This window comes from Podarcis erhardii (genome assembly GCF_964252035.2).
Source record: "Podarcis erhardii genome assembly, chromosome: 8".
Classification (NCBI taxonomy): domain Eukaryota; kingdom Metazoa; phylum Chordata; class Lepidosauria; order Squamata; family Lacertidae; genus Podarcis; species Podarcis erhardii.
Genome location: NC_138499.1, coordinates 51,503,962 through 51,518,906, shown reverse-complemented (window position 1 = coordinate 51,518,906; position 14,945 = coordinate 51,503,962). Strand labels below are relative to the sequence as shown.

The window sequence follows — 14,945 nt, the reverse complement described above, 5'->3', positions numbered from 1 at the left end:
ACACAAAAGACTGAAAAGGTAAAATGATTCCAAGAAGCATCTGGCAAATATTTCACTGGCATCAATGCAGATTTTGTCAAGAACACCGGAGCCTGCTGGAAATAAGTCAAGTTGCTAAAGCTGTTGGAAGATGGATAAGAGAGAAGCTATTTATTGTGCAGGGGAATTCTAGACTGTGGATATGGTCCTGGAAGATTAGCTGCCTTCCTGGGCACTGCAACAACACCCATAAACTTGTCACAGAAATGTTTTGAAAGTGGCATGCTGATTCACTAACTCAGCAAACAGCTTTGCATTTTCTTTTCTTCTTTTTTAAAAAAACAGAATTACTTTTTTATTTTGTATTGGTTTACCTACCACTCATACTGGTTTAACAAGAACCATGGGTGACTTACAGGGCTGCATTCAGGTTACCAAGGGAGGAAGGACACAGAATCAAAACTTTATTAAATCAAAACTCAGTTTATATTTAAAATAGAATCTATCAAATTAGCACTTTCCAAAACAATGTGAAAACTAAACCACAACCATCCTTCTAAATTCACATTCATCCAAATTTTGCAATGCAGCTCTCCCCCAAGCACGGTTTACAAAAATACAAAAATATATTAGGGGAAAGTGTGCATAAAAATATTAATATGTACTATGTTATTATTTAAAAATAACATACAGAAATGCATAATTTTAGGAGAAATTATTTGCCAAAATGTGCACATTAGGTCATATTTGCATATAAAGATGTGTTTATTAAGAGAAAATTGCACTAAAATAATGGGGGAGGGATGTAGGTATTTGTTAAAAAATAAAATTGCTGCAGAAGTGTGGGGAACTGAATTTAAGATTGGAAAAAGGAACAAATGAGAGAAACCAAAATGGCTAGATCCTTCCATCCTTAGTCAAAGCTTATGAAAAGTGGAAGTTTGGTTTCCTAACATGATCAATCAGGGGTAGCCAGCATAGTGCTTTCCAGATGTTGCTCAACTCCAATTCCCATCAGCCCCAGCTAGCATGGCAAATGGTGAGGAATGATGGAAGCTGGAGTCCAGAAACACTACCACTGTGGTCCAGGAACTATCTGATGAAAAGTTACATATCCGTTCAAGCTGCATGATTGGAAGCAGGGGAATTCGTTTCCCCAGCACCAGCAACAACACCCAGGACTGTGCCAGGTGACTTGGAAACTACAACTAATCCAGAATTCGGCTGCCAGACTGTTTAAAAGTACAAAATTCCATTTTGAAGCCCAGAAGGTCTACCAGCTTGCAAGACTTGCCACCCTGCAATCAATCTGAATTTAACACCTTATTCTCCTTCCTCTGCCTTACTGAATTTCCTAACCAGTAAATTGGTTTGCTGTCCAGGGTACAGACATTCCTGCAGAGAAAGATAGCAGTTCAAATATCCTTCCCTTTCCCTTTCTCAATCAAGATGTTAATGACCACTATTGCTTGGAGGAGGTGTGGTTACCTACCTCAAGTGCCTGATGTCACAATTAGTTTCCAGCCCTATGCAGCCTTTTGCATTGGTGACATGGAGACCTGGTTATCCTGACTGCACTTATTGATTTCAATGGTGTGTATGCACTTGCAAAGAAATATTCTGCTCATTTAAACCAAGCAAAGCCCACAGCTTCAAATATTTCTTCCCATGTGCTTGTTTTTAGGTACCAAGGGAAGCTAACAAATAATGTTTTAGTGGTTGCAGCTATAAATAAATACTCAATCAAGTGAAGGGTCTGAATAGACAAGGTCAGAAAAGTAGTGAAGAACTCCAATCCTGCTCTCTTGTTTTTTTGAATTTCACTTTGGTTAATGATGGCTTGGCACCAGCCCTCTCATCAGAGAGTTTTCTTCCACACACTTTCTTAGCTGTACAAGTTAGGAGGTGGACAGGAGGGGAAGTCAGTAACTCTCTGGAAATAGGATTTTCTGAGCATGCCAACATGAACTGTGAAGTATAATGCATTGTGTGTGTATGTGTTCTTTACTGATAATGATTCACTGACCCGAGAAAGTGTGGGAAAGGGGCATGGAGAGGATGGAAACTGACAGACAAAAGTAGCGGCAGCAGTGGAAGAGCTTCCCAGTCATGACTCCGAAGAGTAGAGATTTGAAAGACAGTACCAGCACAATATGTATGTGGGCACAGGTGCATGGGTCCAAATGTCTTTCTACATTCACTCTTGCACACATATCCAAATACATACTGCATAAAACCAGACAGTTGGAGAAGACCATATCTCTAAGCAGAGCACAGGAGCATTACAAGAAGGTGTCTGCTGGGGAATCACCTTCAGTTGACTCCAGCAAGCTAGTCAAGTCAAATGCTGGGAAGAAAGGCAAAAGGGGCACTCACAGAGTAAGCTAATCAACCATGTACAAGATCAACCATGTACGAATTGGCAAAGGCTAAAGCGCAATTTTTGTTGTGCTTTATACTCTCTATTTTATTTCATAATAGAATGTCTTCCAAACTGTAGCAAAAAAAAAAAAAAAAAAGGAAGGAAGGAGGGGAGAGGAAGAGAGTGCTTCAGAGACTGGCAATGCCAAGAACACAATCATGTCGACAGCCGCCCCACACATTTGTTACTGCATTCTCAGCACAAGTGCCGGAATGAACATCTGCAGTGTAAAAATTCAGCCCATTAGTTCCTGCAGCTTGTTAGCATATTTTAATACTGCGTTCACAGCTTTCTATTTCCATCAAGGTGTTACTAGGTGCCAGACTCTGTATTCACAAACTCTGCGGATACTATCCCTGTGTCCTTTTATTCTGGACCTGATGGGGGGAGGAAGGGTGAAAAAGGCAATCCAGAAGGCAGAAAAGAACAGGCAACAGGTATTACCAGATATGGGGATGAAAGGGACAGGAAGCACACATGCCTTGTGCTTTTTGTTTCGGTGCTGCTCTGTCACATGCAAAATGAATTTTTCACATCTCTCAAGCAAACTGTCCAAAACTAGCTGCCAGGGCATCTCAGAACTAGTTTGTATGTGGCCAAGAAGAACACAAAAAGGAGATGTTGGGTGCTTTGTGAACATGTTCACTGATCTATGGTACCTGGTATCCAACCAGTCCTTTGATTCTAGTTTTTCTGTCTTCTTTTGCATCAGGCAAAAGTCTTGTTCAGCACATAGCAGGTGGCAAAAAGGTTGGTGGTTGGTGGAGGAGAAGCAAAGGGTGTCACAGGAAACGGCACACACTGTCAGCAATATAAAGAAACAGACACCAACTTCTAGTGAAGATTTCAATTACCGGTATACACCTTTGCTGTGTGCATCTCATCAGGTTATTCACTCCAGTTGGTGGAAACCACAGAAGAGAAGAGGGCTCTTGCACTCGGGTCCTGCTTGTGGGTTTCTCACAGGAATGTTGTTGGCCACTGATATCAAATGTAAAGTGCTAGAAAACATTTAACTCAGAAGTAGGTGTTCTCAGATGTATGGCTACGAATAACATAAGGTTTTAGGTCTGGTATGCAGTTATACACATATTTGCGCTCCTAACCTTGGCTGGGGTTAAGTGGATCATTTTAAAAAAAAAGAAATTCACAGTCTCCAATAAGCTTAAAGTGGGTGTCAAGGGCCAATTTAGCATATGTGAATTTAGAATACAAGAGACAAAATGAAAATTAGATGGCTAAGCTGACTATATTTTAAGAAAGAGTAAATACATCCTCTACCTAACTGCCATGTTACCACATATTAACCAATGGGTCCCATTTTTCAGAACCACATCAGAAATTTTTTAACTTGAGTTAAACTGAGTTTGAATAGTTATGACCAAAGATATTAGAAAATCAGCATTTTCACATCCAAGAATTAAATTGGTTCATTATTTAAAACAAATATCATTGCTTAATATTTCACAAAACAGAAATTTAGAAAAAAGGATTAAAGCGGCAGAGGTTTAGAAGGGTTTATAATTCCTGATTTTATATTTGGATTTTGCACAAATATGCTAATAATCCATCCTAACTTTTCACAAATGAAAACGTGTCTAAGGCAGCAGAAGAAGGAGTGCTGCCTGTCATGCTTTGCCCCTTGAACTGAATGAGCGATGTGCAGCAGCATGGCTTGGTGAGTTGTGCACAATACACTAACTTTGCTAGTTATTGGTTTCTGTGTGTCCCACTTTCAAAATGTCATTTAAAAAAAGATGCTTAACAAAAGAACACAGTATGTTCTAGCATCTGCTATGTGATTTTATAAAAATGCTTTCTTAAGTGGGAACATGGAAAAAAAGAACCATATTCTCCAAGTTCTGGTCTACAAACTTAAGGGGAGATAGGCAAATCTTCATAGGTGTAGGAAGGGAAGCTATGGATTAATGACATATCCCTTAATATTGCAAGATTATCTTAATAGACACTATAACTGCAGCTCTTTCCAAAGCCTACCTGGCAATGCTGGTCACTGAACCTCAGTTTTTATGCATGAAAAGCATGTGCTCTGCTAAGAGCTATAGATCCTCTTTGCATTCCCAATAAAGGACTCATTCCTGGAACTAGGCAAGAGGGAGAGAGCTCATCATGAGCCCCAAAGGCTTTTGGGAGTCACTGATATGAACATTTGATAAGATGATGTATTTTGTCCTTGCCATGAGAAGGAAAAAATAAATAACAACAACAGTTCTCTCTCATTTTTGTAATTATTTTTGAATTTTGTAACAATTCTTTATATGTGTATGTGTGAGTGTAAAAAACAAATTACAGAGATGCAGTTACATGTAGCAAAGTTTAAGATGAGTCTATATAACCCAACCACATCAAGGAGGAACAATTCTAAAAAATTTAAATACATATACAGTGGTACCTCGGGTTAAGTACTTAATTCGTTCCGGAGGTCCGTTCTTAACCTGAAGCACCACTTTAGCTAATGGGGCCTCCTGCAGCTGCTGCGCCACCGGAGCACGATTTCTGTTCTCATCCTGAAGCAAAGTTCTTAACCCGAGGTACTATTTCTGGGTTAGCGGAGTCTGTAACCTGAAGCGCATGTAATCTGAAGCGTATGTAACCTGAGGTACCACTGTATAGCAAAGTCTGCTTGCTTATGTTATCTTAAGAATCCACATAAAAGTGAGCTCTTGTTCCATTTCCTCTTCCATTTGTTCTCGTTTTACTTCCTGCTATTTTTCTGCACATGGCCTTTGGTAGAGATGATCATAAACTTTGAAGGTTCCTCAAACTTTTTGCTCCTTCCTCATCCATATACTCAGAAAGGAGTTTAGAAATAAACAGATTGTGTTCAGTACTATATAAGTTAGTGATATAAATGTGGAAATGTAACTGCTTCTGCTTTGCTGCTTTTAAGTACTTTGGAGAAGGGAGTGGTGAATGATTACCAAAAAATAAAGAAACAAGGCACAAGAAATCACCAACAATTGTAAATTTCACTAGTCCTCTTTAATGTACAGCTTAAATTGTGAACTGCGGGTATCTGACAATTCACAGAATTTTTAAAGCTTGGTAGAGGTCAAGGAAGACCATCTTTTGGTGAAAACTACAAGCATAAGGTGTGGCTGAATTAGTACACACTCCTCATGTGGATGTGTGCAGCACACATGCCTTTGCTAGATGTGAAGATCTGCAGTTCAGAAACCCAGAAATGTTATATAATATTGAACAGTGAAAAGAAAAGGGTTGAAAGAAGATCACCTCTGCCACACAAAACTGCCCAAACTGGCGCAGTCCAAAATAATAATTGCACATGCACCAATAACATGCTTCCACAGAAAATCTCCACAGAATATAGGTACAAGCCCTTTGACTGCTGGGGCGCAAAGTTTGGGTGGCTGAAGGAAGCTAGACTTGCTTCTCTTCAGTCCAGCACATGTCCCCCCCAATGGGTTAAGGGGAGAAGAAATGGGGCAACTTGTTCACTCTGTTCCACACTTTAGTCCCACAAAAATCACCACAGCTAAAACACTTGGGACTTCAGGGTTGAAAGTAGACAGCTTGCCTACATTTTCGGAGTCCTAAAACCGGTGCTTTTTTTCTGGGGGCACGGAGGGGGATGCATACCCCTAGACATTTTGTGAATCTAAGTTTGGCTTCATTGAGGGGCAGTATTTCAATATGAGTAGGGAAATGAGAGTATCCCTAAGCATTTTTATTTAGAAAAAAAGCACTGTCTAAAACTAAACAAGTTCCCATAAGGAGAAAGCTCAGTCACACTCCAGCATTGAACCTTGCAGAGAGGGTTTAGGAATTTTGAGCAGCTGTTGGGGTGCAACATCAGTCTGCATATGCCCAGTCAAGGAATTTGTAATGGAGGGCAAGAATCACTTCTCTTTGCCATCTTTCTCTTCTACAAATGCCTCATGGGTCTTTTGTATTTTGTATCTGGCAACCTCAAGTGTACACTGAGCAAAAATTGCATGCATACATACTTAGATAAACACACACACAGAGGGAGGTAGTTTAAAATATGTATTCTAGAACAGTCATCTGGAAACATATTCTGCGTCAGAAAAAGGTTTGGGTTTTTTAAATTAAAAACGCAAGCCATGTATTATGGGGGAGTATCACAAATATATCTTCAGAATTAAAAAAATGAATCAACAAATGATGCATCATGATGTCTTTATATAAATTTATAGCATGACTCTGAAATGCTGTGTGTAGTTCCGATGACTCATTTTCCAAAAGAATATTACAATTCTGGAAAACAACCAAAATGATCAAGGGACAGAGAACTTTTGCCACCAAAACAGAGGAAAAAGCTATATCATTCTGTTGTATAATTGTGCCATAAGCAACAATGCCACTGTTTTGAGGTAAGACTCTGGTGCCTTTAAACTCTGTAAAACAGGCAGAAATTCTACAGGTGACATTTCCTGCCAACTCCATGGCAGGAAAAGGGCTCGCCTTCTGAACTGCTACTGTCTGTCATGCATTGATTAAGAGCACATGATACATTGCACAGGATATATTGATATACATGGAACACCAGGGAAGTATGCAGAAATTGCCACAAAGCTGCAGAGGCAATTTCTCTTACATCTGACTATGGAGAAAATACAGTTCGAAACTTGCCACTTCTGCATCATCAGCAGATAAAGCACACATTTCTGCTGTTTAATTAACCAAGTTCTACTCCTCCAACTTGTTTTTGTACAGAAACACAATAGCTGCTCCATTGGAAAGAAGGTTGCCATCTGGCTGCCTTAGTGCTACTCAGTGAGAAATATAGAACTGTCCTATATTAAAATGAATTGCATATGCAGAAGAGCAGAAGCCACTAGCATCTCTAAGTGGGGGAGGGATAATTCTCTTACTGCAAATTTGTAACAGAAATGCCGTCTGTTTGGTCAAGCTCTGCCTTTGCTCCTACTGTATTTAGATTTCCTATTTGGAGAAAGCTACTTGCGTTGCTTCATTTTACACTGGGCCTGATCTGTCTCAGTTACGATATCCATATACACACATGCGCTGCACCTTCCAGTTTATAGCTCAGTTACTCAGGCCCAACCTAAGTGAGAAAACAGGGAGCTGTGACTGGTAGTGTGTCTTTCTGCTTTGGCAAAAAGCAGTCACAGGGCAGGGCAGCAGGCAGGTAGACCAAAGCACTGATGGACAGGAGAGTTAACCCTTCCTCCCTGTATCATTTTCTCAGCGGAAGCCTCCCCTTCTGCCTCCATTTCTATTTGCTGTTAGAAAAATGAGAGCAAAGTTTGGCCTAACAGGATAGTGATTTTCACTGAGAAAACCTGAGTGCAGGTTGTAAGGATCAACTTTCCAAATCCTGACATTGCAGCAGTCCCAAACCAGATTGCCACTTGCGAAAACATAAAAGAGGCAGGTGATTTGCGATTGGTTTCAATCAAGAATCTCTCGAAGCCTTTATATAGGCCACAAGCCTCATAACAACTGGCAAATTCGTTCAGATTGTTAGCATGAATTACCCAAACCCATTTATCATACATACTTGCTGAATAATTAGCAGGTGCAGACGGCATGGAATGGTGCTGGAGTGCTGCAAGGGTGGCCAAATACTAGCCATTGTTAAAGGCCCTTAAGATTTACATCACTCGACAAAATTACTTTACCTTTTGGCTAAGACCTCGTACGTGGTTGCTAAGGTAACAAAGGTAACCAAAGAGGAATGTGCATGAATTTTGTGGTCAAATTATGTCATTTTTCTCTCTGCTGCTACCTCTTTTGCACCCATGAATCCAATCATTCTAAATCCTTTGAGATGAATCAGTTGAAATCAAGGGTTATAAAAGCATACAACACCGCCTTATCCTTTATTCTCTCTCTCTAAAGCCTAGTAATAGATAAGTTTCAATTGAAATCACGATTGACCTGTTATCAGTAACAGGGGGCCTTTTCTCAGGCCTGGTGAAGCATAATCTGCATTGATTGTTATCTGATTAGAGGAGAATGCAGTCCTACTTCCCCCCAGTTACTTAAACCAACATCTCACTGTTCGTCCTTAGAGACCACAGCTTCACTCAGGCAGAGAGTGTCTAGACAGTATTCATGATCCATCTGTCTGGCACAGCCAGGCTGATGGCAAACTCTATTAGAACTGGAATATTTCTCTCTCTCTCTCTCTCTCTTTCTGCTCTCTCTCTCTCTCCTCCTCCTCCCCAGATTCTTTCCCTTTGTGAAGCAGTAATCTGACACTGAAAATTACTATCATTGTTGCAATTCTCAAAATAGCAGTGCCAGACTTTCATTAACATCTATTCTAGACTACTAAATATTTAAATAAATGGACGAGCCACTCCAGATGTGGGACAGCCCCAGCACACCTGGAAGAAGAAATAAAGTAAATAAATTTCAAAAATAAGAATGAAAATCAGTTCTTGAGATCAGCCTCACATGCTACCATTTACCTATACGGAAATAATCTTGAGAGGATTGTAAACATATACAAGTCTATTTTGATGCGATAAGAGGACCTCCACTGGGCAGCTGGGGCATGGGGAGGCTGTGTAATTCATGGATTTGTAGCAAAGCAAACCCTCACCTTAGTGAACTCTATTTGTCCCATGTATTGAAGAATAAAAAAGTATTCATTAAATTCTGGGCCCCCATATTACATGAGTTTCCAGCTACACAGTGTACACTGGGGTGAGAAACCTTTTTCAGCATGCAGACTACATTATCTCATGAGCATTCTTCCAAGCAGGGTGTGTGATGCAAGACATTGGTGGCCAGGGGCAAAAGTGTGCCAAACAACATATGTAATCCCTTACTTTTGTGCAGTAGGCTACATTCAAGCCACACAAAAGCAGGAGGTTTTTACACCTCCTACACCGACACCTACACACACCTACACACATGAACACACACACACAATCTCTGATAAATTCTCCATCCAGGCAACCAAGAGAGAGGATCACATCCCAGCCTGGCAAAAGCACTTGAGGCAGGTGTGGAGCAAGGCCAGTGAGGAATGTGTCCCTGTGTTAAGGAGTGTGGCCTCAGGCCCAAACAGAGAGGCCTTCAGGGTCGCATTTGGCCTCCGAGCCTGAGGTTCTCCACAAGACAATAGTAACACACCAATTTTCTAACTGCTGTTAACCTTTCAATATTTGAAACAGATAATATGGTTGTTATCTAAACAAGTATACCATTTAGTATCTAAACAAAACAGTAGGACTGGATGGAGTCCAATAAATCAGCTGTCCACAGGTGAACATTTAGAGTTTCTCCAACATTGTTGTTGTTGTTGTTGATATGCGGGATGCTGCTGTTGAGTCTCCTCCACTGTTTTCTCTGGGTGGTTCATTTTATTCTCTCCCAAGTCATCTCGCCATCTTTACTCTCAATCATGTCTGCTCAGAAAATCCTCACAGAAGCCATAAGTTATATGGCTTTTGTTAATTTATGATTTTGCATCCTAATCATTCACACACAGGACAGAACAAACTGCTGGAGCATGACAGCCAGTGTGGTACAGTGGTTAGAGTGCTGGGACCTGGGAGACCACAGTTCAAATCCCCACTCAGCCATGAAGCTCACTGGGTGACCTTGGACTAATCACTCACTTTCAGCCTAACTTACTTCACAGGGGTATGTGAGGATAAAATGCCTCGGGGGAGAAACTATGGACACTACCTCAAGTTCCTTGGAGGGAAGGTGGGATATAAATGCAATAACAACAACTACTACTACTACTACTACTTATGGGCTGAAGACATCCATGTGCATATCAGAGCTCTGCTAATCACAAGAATTCCATAGACCGACACAAGTTCTTAATTTTAAAAAGAAATGTATTAGCTGTATTCCTGCCCACAGATACATGGCTGTAAGTCATAACTGAGTTGTGTGATCCTTATGGGTATCAAAAGCATTTCAGGGTTGTACATCTCATATTGATGAGTACCATGTGATTCACTGCAGCAACTCTGCTATGAGGGAAAGTCACAATATTTCAGGCTTTTTAGTGCAGAGAAACTGCAAGCAAGGGAACAAAACGATAGAGGTGCATACAATTTGTACATGGTGTGGGGGAAAACGAATAGGCAGAAGTTTCTCCCCTTTTCTCAGAATTCAGCACCATCCAGTGAATGTTGAAAGATTCAGGACACAGGGGGAAAAAATACTTCTCAGTACAGAAAATGTTGAACTATGTAATCCACCCTCACAAGATGTACTGATTGTCACCTACTTGGATGGTGGAATAATGGCATCTAGTCAAGGTTGCCATATATTTCCTTCAGTGTCAGAGGCAATATGTCTCTGGATATCAGTTGTTGAAAACCAAGTGGGGAAAGTGCTGCTGCAGTCAGCTCCTGCTTTCAGGCTTCCCAGAGGCATCTGGTCAGTAACTGTGAGCTCAGCATGCTGAAGTAGATGAGCCTTTGGTCTGATGCAGCACATCTCTTTTTATGTTCTTTTGCATGGCAAATAAGTAAAACAAAGGCTAAAATCCTGGTATAGGTTCCTCCCATTCTCTTTTCAATTGTTCAGCAAGTCACTATACTATTCTAGGATTGCATATATTTAAATTAGTTAACATTTTAAATCAACAATGTCCTTTATCTCCTCTTTGGAAGGTGGAAACCCATGCTACAAATTATCAGTCTAGCTATCCAGCTATAACTCTCTGGCCTTAATAAGTGGTTTGCCTGTTCATCTAATTCTAAGACGAATAAAATTTCAGTGCATGCTATCTCAAATGGATGCAGAATATTCCATAGAGACTATTTTAGTATAAAGTCACACAGCACACCATATGGCCACATTTTATGGATGTATGTGAGCACATATCTTATTCACCAAAGCATTCCCACTGTAAATCAGCAGAGGAACTGATGAGCTCCCAGTACTGAAAGCACACAAATTAACTTTGCACACCTGAGCAGTCCCAGTGCAGCAAAGGTGCAAAGATTTCTTGCAGGATTATCGCCTCGGGCTGTAATATCATCGAAAACAAAACATGCAGTCTGACAGTAAACTGACTAAAATGGAGTTTGCAATCCTTTAGAGTTCACAATCCTCTGATTAAATATTTTTTCAGGGTGCAAATATACTTCAAGTTACTTATAGAATAGTTTCATCGTAAATTTTTACTTTTTTCCTTCTCACCCACACTCCGCATGCCATGACCTAAAATAGAAAGTAAATGTATGCTTCCTACAGTGGACAATTATGAAAAGGAGCTATAAAACTATATTGACATATTTGTTTTCTTTGCATTCAAGCTGTGAAGAATATTGACTGTGTCTCTTTGCCCCTAATAGTCTATGGCATTATGAATAGATCTTACCAATTATATCGAAATACCGAGCACGGCAACTATAAAAGCATAATGTACCAACTCTTATAAGGAGGTATATGATGATAAATCTTTACCACTTCTGTCAGCAGAGGATTTGGTTGTTAAGCATGTCCTCCTCAACCCAGCCCAGGATAGATCTAATGCAAAAGTACAGAACGTTGCAATCAAAGTAACTAACACAATGCATTAATTAAATGTACAGCTGAGTGCCTAGCACTTATCTTTCCTAGGAATTTAAAACTGTTGCCCAAGTTGTGATTGCCGCACCTGGCCTAGCACTATCAAAATTTGGAGCTGGAAAAAAATCTGGAGCATAACAAATCAAGAGCCTCTTCCTACACAAAATATAGTGTCCTATACAATCAGGATCCAATAATATAGAGCATACATGTAACTGTTTTTAAAAGGAGCTGGAATCTTACAGTGCACTGTTTGGTGGGAAGAGGGAAGCAGAGGAGATTCAATCCAGCCCTCTTCTGAACAACTGATAGCAAGTTTAGAATTTTCTGTTATTTTAAAAGGGTTCTGTGGAAGCAGCTAGAGATGCTTGATAAATTCGATTTCTGAGAATTCTGATGTGAACTGAGCTGATATGCACCTCCCAGTCTTCAGAACTGACATTTCTTTGAACTTTGTGATACAGTTCCTTGAAAAGTAAATAAATCGTGATGCAGTTCTTAGCTCACAAAAACATACCAACATGCACTAAAAATGCGTATTATGTGATAAAATAAGAAAAAACACACATATTAAATGCACATTTTGTAATAAAATATGCCTTCAAGGTGTCTTCTAAAGGTTTTATAGTTACTTATCTCCCTGACATCTGGTTGGAGGGTGTTCCACAGGAACGGCGCCACTATCAAGAAGGCCCTCTGCCTGGTTCCCTGTACCTTCACTTCTCACAGTGAGGGAACTGCCAGGAGGCCCCTTGGGGTTTAAGATCTGAAACTTAAACTAGCAGGCCTGCCATTATTACACATAGCATTGCCTGTAGTATTGCTATCTATCAGAAATGTAAACCGACACATTTTTTTCTCTGAGGCCCCAAAAAACTTGCTTAAATATTTTATCAGAGAACCCTTTCAACTAAATAAACTTAAGAAATCTTATCAATGAAAATATGCCTAAAACATGTACAGATTTCATATAATCATAGCATTGTAGAGTTGGCACATCTCAATGTGACCCTGAGATTAAGAGTCTCATGCTCTACCCACCAAGCCATCAGAATGCACAGACCTCCAACTTTAAAACTTCAAATGTGGTCATTTGTAACCAAGTCAAACCTTGTTCTGTTATCTTTCTTTCATTTGCTACATTAATCTTGTTGTAGGGACTCATTTTTCCACCCTAAACCCTGTTGGGTCCATTCCTGGTACCAGATCTTGGGTAAGAAGTACCAAGAGCGACTGTCTGTGGGAAGATTTAGCAGCCCCTCCCAGGCTCTAAAAATGAGACCATAAATTTATATGTGCTTTGGGAAGACCCTGCAGCAATCAAGTGTAGTTTGGTTCTAAATAATTTTCATATAAAATGCTTTCAGTGTTGATAAGTGAAATTTATTGTGCTCTGCACAGTTCAGTCAGAAATATGATTTTGTTATACAACAACAGACATAGACCAGCTTTAGTAAGATTGCAGGTAAGAGAACAGGCGAAGAGCCCTGCTGGATCTGACCAAAGGCCTAACTAATCCAGCATCCAGTTTTCCACATTGGCCAACTAGATGCCTACAGGAAGCCCAATAAGGGTAATAGCCCTCTCCCTCCGCAACAGGCAATTCTACGGCAAGCTGCCTCTGCTCTTGGTGGCAACTTATGTGGAGTCGTCTTGAGTCACACCCAATGGTTAAATCTTGGTAGCATTGGCAAATTTAATATTTGAAACTACATCATGTCTGTCCTTCCTAAGGCTAGTTGTTGTTCTTTACAGCATAATTTTTACAACTGATTTTCCCTTAGAAACCAACAAACAACCTGTCATTTTGAGTAACTAAAATAGGACATTAACAGGGAAGTTTGTGTAGGTGTTCTGACAGAACAAGCATTCAATAAAACCTTTTTGTGGCAGTCTCTCTCTCTCTCTCTCTCTCTCTCTCTCTCTCTCTCTCTCTCCGAGGTTTGGTATGTTTGTTTTTGTTTGTTTGTTTGTTTGTTTTTCCATCAATATTTTCTTTCTATAGCCAATACATGTTGTTAAGTATGAGTTCTGTAAGTATGAGTTCTATAAATATTTTCCATTCAATAGCCTGTCCTTCATTTTTGAGACAAATCTGGGGAGGGGGCCTGAAATGGGTAAACCTTTAGTGGCAGTTAAATTGGTTACCTTAACCTGGAAGAAACAGTGTGTTCAAACTAGGAATTTTGTCACATTGATTCTGACTTTTTTGAGCTCCCAATACAAACTGGCAATGGCAAAATGGTTGGGTCAACATGCCCTTTACCAATGCTGGGTCACTGGCAAATCCCAATCCTGCTGCCTTCTGCTAAAAGGCAATAAAATCTTAGCCATTTGTCATGACTCAGGTGCATATCTATGCCCAATACCCAATATTTATTCTCTCAAGAAATCACACACTTTTTAAGATGTCAGAAGCCAGTTCAGTTTGATAGGCTGCCCATCTTTGGTGAAATGTTGAAATGTCCATAGTGACCCATCTTTTGCTCCAAAGAACAGGTCATGCTACAAAACTAGTCACATGACAGACTTAACTTGGAGCAAAGGCATTATTTGTAGATCAAAGAATGCAACAACTTAAATCAACTGTGTTTATGAAGCCAGCACAGCATTTAAGACGCACATACTAAAGTAAAGCCACAGAATGTCATAGGTTTTTTTTTCATAAATGCATTTATGAAGAAAATCCACAGGATAAAACACATGTTGAAAGCACGACTTCCCTTTAAAACTACTACTGAATGCAGCTAATTTATATTCTATCTGAAAGCACATATTTTATGGCCGCATTATGGTAACCAAATACCTCTGAATCACATGAAAAATACTAGTTTCATACTATCATACTACACTCTTAAGAAATATGTGTTTCTTGGTTATAAAAGCTGGATTCAAAAATATTATCCTTCTGAAATACAGCCAAATAATATTTAATTCGGAAGTCCATTAAGGAGGATATCAAATGCACACCAGTTACCTTGTCAGCTGGAATATTTCCCATTTTTATACATCCCATCCAATTCTA

The 14,945-nt window shown here is 39.8% G+C and overlaps 1 protein-coding gene across 5 annotated transcripts in view; it reads right to left on the bottom strand.

Annotated features, from left to right (window-relative positions):
* LDLRAD4 (low density lipoprotein receptor class A domain containing 4) overlaps window positions 1-14,945 on the bottom strand; it is a 279,034-nt gene that overhangs the window by 133,599 nt on the left and 130,490 nt on the right. The gene's annotated exons all lie outside the window — the stretch shown is intronic.